We start from the raw sequence: 7,069 nt of genomic DNA on the forward strand, positions 1-7,069 counted from the left end.
CTCTATCAACAAGCTATCGAGACACTCTCAACAAAGGATCAAAAATTTATTACTCTGTGATTAAATAGGATAGCAACAGGAACACGCAAAGGTCATAGTGCTTCCATAATAACCATGTAATACTTATCATAAGATCCAATTTCATCGTAATAGCCACCCATTTTATAAAATCCTATTAGATGGAGTGTGAAGATTTAGATGACTCGTTGAGATACTTCACCTTCTTTGTTACGTTCAATTTGTCCATCTTTGCCTCTTCTCTTATGATGATTCTTCTTCAATTTAGCTTGTGACCCCCCCTGCTAATTACAACAAAGGGCTATATGTACTCAAGAGTGAGCAAAGAAGGAATTTTTTTTTTTGGAGGAAGATAGGACAAACTTGTAACCCAAGAAACGAAAGGAGCAATGGACAATGATTAAGAGTCATCACTTAGAATGAGAGGTGGCTGCCACGTAGGGGTGGGTGAAATTTAATCTTATCCCCTAACTTATTAATTAACTAGGTAATGATCTGTTACCCGATAATTAATCAATTACCCATATAATTAAAAATTATCTCAAATTACTTAAAATACTACTCTTTTTTTTAATACACTTTATATATCATACTATAATATACCTTACTATCATGGTCATGTATCAGCGTGTGAATTTTGTCCCTTCTTTCCCTATATTATTTCAAATTACTTATAATTCTACTTATTTTTAACATACTTTATACATCTTGTTGTCATGGTCATGTGGTACCATATAAAATAAATACACACACTATTATTTCATTAAAACATCCATGTGAATATATATATATATATATATATATATATATATATATACTCAACTTATACTTTTCCTAATCTCATATAGAGAGTAAAAAATTTCGTACGCTAAATTCTTGAAATGGTAAAATGATAACCTTCTTTCCAACCAACTTTTCTCATATTATGTGTATAATTGAAAGTAGTAATATTAATAACAATATAAAATTATATTTTTCAAACTTTGTACAAAAATGCTCCACTCAAAATACCACATATAAACGGTGTCAAGATTGTTAAACTTACGGGGTGTAACAATGGCCATGTCTGCCCCGGACCTTGATGTAGCTGCAAACTTGACACTTGGGAGCTTTCACCTGGTCTTGATTGAGTATAGCGGTCATACCTGTAAACCTTTAGCTGAGGTGGCGAAGGTCTAGGTGGTTGTTCGAAGTATTGGTGCATGTAACTACCCTGAGAATGCTCTTGAGACCTGGCAAATCTCATCCTCTTACGCTACCTGATAACTTAGGATTTTTACGTGTTTATGCCCCTACTTGCCTATGCTTTGAGTATAAATTAATACAAAATAATCCCAAAATGCTTACAAGTTGTGCTCGATTGCAGGTTTGATCGACAAAGTAACAAAATGTCAAAGATCGGCTCAAAAAGGAGTGAAACCTGCTCAAGTATCAAAGACCAAGAGAATTAAAGAAGAAAGGGCCTAGTGTGGACTGCATAACAGTGACTGCGGCTGCACTAGGAGGTTCAGAGACATGACATATTCAGGCTTAAAGACACGCGGCCGCGGTAGGATTTTCGCGGTCCGCAATGAAGCTTCGCGGCCGCACTCCTGCTTTGCGCGGCCCGCGTTCATAAGGTTCAGAGAATGGCACTTTTGATCACGCGGTCCGCGGTCACGATTGCGCGGACCGCACGCGGTCCGCGTCCCCCAGTTCAAGTTATCAAACAGTTGAAGTCCAAGAGCCAGTGCGGCTGCGGTCCATTTTGTGCGGCCCGCACTGATCCCGCAAGGGTATTTTTGTCAAATTTTTTCAGCCTAGTATAAATAGAACATTTTACCATTATTAGGGTCGGTTTTTTATCTGGGGAACTTGAGACGAAAGCTGCGCTTGGTGCTGTAGCCATTTTTGGCATATTTTGCTTCCCATTAACAATAGATTATTGTAGTTTCTTCTTAGTAATTAATTAATATGTTTAGTTCTTCATCTATTTCTTCAGTGTTTTCCTTAATTATGTGTAGCTAAACCCATTAGCTAGGGTTGTGGCTCAACCTTAGTGTGGGTAATTGATGGGCGTTGCCATCTAGGGTTAGATTGATATTGGGTGTTTGCTATTTGGGTTGATTTTATGTTTTTATTCAAGAATTGGTGGTTGCAAATGCTGATTCAAGCTTAGTGGGTTTAACTCTTCTTGAGAAAGAGAGTTTATGACCCCAAAATTGACTCAACAAGAAATTGGGATGGACCCATGAGAAATGGTAGTCCCAATTAACGGGTTAAATCTCGAGAGAGTAATCACCCTACTTGAATCCTAGTTGCCTGGTCTCATTGGCCTATCCAATTGGTCCCGAGAGAGTCAATTGGGCAAAGTCACTCTCTCTACTGAGAGGTGTGAGAGTGGATGCAATTGTGCAATGGGTTCAGCATAATCCCCAAATATGTCAATCTATCCCTAGTAACATCTACCCGTCAATTAGCCAGCTAGGTGATGCTACGACCCTAGTGCTCTTCTTCCCATTAATTACAACTTAGCAATATTCTCCTAGAATAATTTAGCTTTAATCCTTAGTTTTATAATAGTGGTTATAAATACAAAAACTCAAGAAATATTTGAAGTGACATTAGAAGCACAACCGCAACTCTAGACTAGACAGAAAATACAACTCCACTACTAGCTCCCTGTGGAAATTCGATCCCGAACCTCTATTCAGGTAAAAGCTATTGCGACCCGCTCTTCCTACCATAGTGTAGTGTCGAGTCGGCAGTGATCACTTTTTGGCGCTGTTGCCGAGGAGCTTACGGTGTTGACTATCTGTTTAGTTAGTTTTGTGTTTTACTTCTCTTTCCTTCTTGTTTACTAATTTTGTTTGTGTCGATCACTATCAGGTACAATGGCTCTTAATGCAAATGACCCTCTCGGCAATGTGATAGCGGGGGAGGAGGTAGAGGATCTAGAACAAGATGAGGTCTTACCTCAAGTTCCACGGAGAGGCCAAAATGCCACTGTAAATGCAAATGAGAACAACAATATTCTAGACCCTCCTCCGGCACCACCGAGAGTGGCTCCCAGAGTTCTACCAAATCAAGGATACGCCAGTGCTATTGTTCCTCCCCGAATCCGGGCGGGGAACTTTCAAATCACAAATGTTATGTTGACCTTGCTCGAGCAAAGAGGGTATTTCACGGGTGCCTCCGATCAAAATGCCTACAAGCACTTGAAGGGATTCGTGGATACATGCTGGGGTAGCAAGCAGACAAACGTGTCTGAGGATGCGTTGAGATTGAGGCTTTTCCCGTTCTCTCTTCGGGGTAAAGCATTGGATTGGTTAGAAAGGCTCCCCAATCATTCTATTACAACATGGGATAAATTGGCAGACAAATTTATTTCCAAGTTCTTTTCTCCAAGTCATATGGCAGCTCTTCGGGATGAAATTCTAGCTTTCAAGCAAGAGCCAACGGAACCTTTGCACGAGATATGGGAAAGATATAGAACAAATGGTGAAAGAGTGCCCTAATAACGACATGACCGAGGCTATGATTCAACAAACCTTTTATCGGGGCATCAACACCACGAATCAATGCATTGTGAACCAATTGGCCGGAGGGAACTTTATGAAACTTTCTTACCAAGAGGCATGTGATGTACTTGATGAAATGGCTGACACCTCTTCGGCATGGCAAAGCCAAGCAAATGTGCCCCAAGGTGACCCTACGGTCATCCATTTGCACAAGGAATTACATGATCATGGCCAAGCCATCGCCGAGCTTACAACAACTATGAATCAATTGGCAAAGGTGCAATTGCAACAAGTCCAAAACCCGTGCCAAGTCAATGCAATGGAAGGTGTGTCTATGTTGAAAAGGAGGCAAAGAGGACAACAACCTCAAGGTAATTGTGAATAATATGACAACAATAATGATGGTGGTGGTTATTCAAATGAATGTTATGACGATCAAAGAGAAGAGGTCCAATATGTCAATAACTACCAAGGGAATAGAGGCAACTCTTCGAATCAACAATGGCGTCCTCCAGGAAATTGGAACAATCAACAACAAGGCGGAAGTAATTGGAATAACAACAACCAAAACAACAATTGGGGTAATCAAAGCAACCAAGGAAATTGGAATGGCAATAACAATAATTGGGGCAACAAAAACACTCAAGGAGGCTGGAACAATAGCGGGAACCAAGGCAACTGGGGGCAAGGCTTTCAAAGACCCCCCCCCATGTACCAACAACCGAACAATCTACCCCTCTTTCCTTATCAAGGTCCGAGTTCGTCCAGAAGTGATATGGGAAGAATTGAGAGCATGTTCGAGCAAATGATGAAAAAGAACCAAGATTCCGAGGCCCAATTAGCTTCGCATAACACATCTATCATGAATTTGGAGGTACAATTAGGCCAAATCTCTCAAGCATTGAATACTCGTCCCAAGGGTGCTCTACCAAGTGATACGGTGGTGAACCCGAAGGGTGGGAATAATAATCATGTGATGGTAGTTACAACAAGAAGTGGAAGAGGCGGTGATGTGAATGCCTCGATGCAAAAGCAAGCTATGATGAAGATGTTGAGTTGCGGGATGATGATGTACCTTTGATTGTTGATGATATGGTTAATCAAAATGTGAACAATGATGTGCGGATTGATATTGATGATGAAGCCGAGGTGGAGACTCAAGATGCCGTGAACCCGTCTAGGGAACATGTGATTGACATGCCCGAGCCGGTTGTACAAAAGGCCAAGGCACACTCCACCTTATCCTCAACGGTTAGCAAAGCAAAAGAGTGACAATCAATTCAAAAAATTCATTGACATGATGAAGAGCCTCACAATCAATGTCCCTTTGATTGAGGCACTTGAGCAAATGTCGTGGTATGCGAAGTCCATGAAAGATTTGGTTACAAAGAAGAGGTCGATGGAGTGTGAAACAATTAAGATGACTCATCAAGTGAGTGCCATAGTGCATTCAATGTCACCCAAACTTGAGGATCCCAGAGCTTTTACTATCCCTTGTACTATCGGAAGTGCGGATTTTGCTAAGACCCTTTGTGACTTGGGGGCTAGTATTAATTTGATGTCGTACTCGGTCTTCAAAACTTTGGGAATTGGGCAACCTCGACCTACCTCAATGAGACTTCAAATGGCGGATCGATCGATAAAGCGACCCTTGGGCATAATTGATGATGTTCTTGTCCATGTTGATAAATTCATATTGCAGGCCGACTTTGTCATATTAGATTGTGAGGTGAACTTTGAAGTGCTGATTATTCTTGGTAGGCCTTTCCTGGCTACGGGGAAGGCATTGGTTGATGTTGAAGCGGGTGAGTTGACATTCCGAGTGGGAGATGAGAAGGTGGTATTCCATGTTTTCAAATCAATGAGACAACCTAATAGCACGGAGGTGTGTTCATTTGTGGACATTGTCACAGCTGTGATAGTGGATGACACAAGTTCCATGATCAATGTTGAAGATCCTCTTGGGGCTGTGCTTCTTAATATGGATGTCAATGGTGATGCTAGTAGAGTGGAGTGCGTGAATGCATTGCACAGTATGGGTTCATATTCTTATGAGCCTAGAAGACTATCTTTAGATCTTGAAAATAGCAAAAATCCACCAACAAAGCCATCGATTGAGGAGCCACCGGTGTTAGAGTTGAAGCCACTTCCTCCACACCTCAGGTATGAATTCTTGGGTTCAAATTCTACTTTAGCCATTATTCTTTCTTCTTGCCTTACTAACATGCAGGTTGAGGCCACCTTGGCGGTTCTTCAAAAGCGAAAAAGGGCAATCGGATGGACTCTAGCTGATATTCGGGATATAAGCCCCGCCTTTTGCATGCATACAATCATATTGGAGGAGGATGAGAGGCCTTCACTTGAGCATCAAAGAAGACTAAATGAGGCTATGCAAGAAGTAGTAAAGAAAGAGGTTATCAAGTGGCTTGACGCCGGTGTGGTTTATCCCATTTCTGACAGTTCATGGACTTCTTTGGTGCAATGTGTACCGAAGAAAGGTCGAATGACTGTGGTGACCAATGACAACAATGAGCTTATTCCGACTCGGACAGTGACGAGTTGGAGAGTTTGTATGGATTACCGAAAGCTTAACAAGGTGACTAGAAAAGATCATTTCACGTTGTCATTCCTTGACCAAATGCTTGATCGTCTTGCGGACCGGGCTTTCTATTGCTTTCTGGATGGTTACTCGGGGTACAATCAAATTCTAATTGCCCCGGAAGACCAAGAGAATACCACATTTACATGTTCTTATGGCACATTCGCTTTCTCTAGAATGCCATTTGGATTATGTAATGCTCCGGCGACCTTCCAACGTTGCATGCTGGCTATTTTCACCGACATAGTGGAGGATATCTTGGAGGTCTTCATGGATGATTTCATCGTGGTTGGGGATTCTTTTGAGGAATGCTTGGTAAACTTGGATAGAGTGTTGGCTCGGTGTGAAGATACCAACCTTGTTCTAAACTGGGAAAAGTGCCATTTTATGATAGAAAAAGGTATAGTGTTGGGTCACAAGATCTCGAAGCAAGGAATTGAAGTTGATAAGGCCAAGATCGAAATTATTTCAAGGCTTCCTACCCCTACTTCTTTCAAAGGGGTGAGGAGTTTTCTTGGGCATGTGGGTTTCTACCGGAGGTTCATCAAAGATTTTTCTAAGGTAGTTAACCCGTTGTGCAAGTTGCTAGAGAAAGATGCCAAGTTTGTTTTCGATGAGAAGTGCATGGAGGCTTTTGAGCTCCTTAAACAAAAGCTGACAACTACCCCCATCATCACCGCACCAAACTGGAGCTTACCATTTGAGCTCATGTGCGATGCTAGTGATGTTGCGGTGGGGGAGGTTTTAGGCCAAAGGATTAACAAGATGTTCCATCCGGTATACTACTCAAGCAAGATCGTGAATGAGGCTCAAAGGAACTACACAGTCACCGAAAAGGAGTTATTGGCTATTGTTTTTGCTATGGAAAAGTTTCGTCCTTACCTTATGGGGGCCAAAGTTATTGTGCACACCGACCATGCCGCCCTTAGGTATTTGATGACCAAGAAAGATT

Source organism: Nicotiana sylvestris, chromosome 6, assembly GCF_000393655.2.
Source record: "Nicotiana sylvestris chromosome 6, ASM39365v2, whole genome shotgun sequence".
Classification (NCBI taxonomy): domain Eukaryota; kingdom Viridiplantae; phylum Streptophyta; class Magnoliopsida; order Solanales; family Solanaceae; genus Nicotiana; species Nicotiana sylvestris.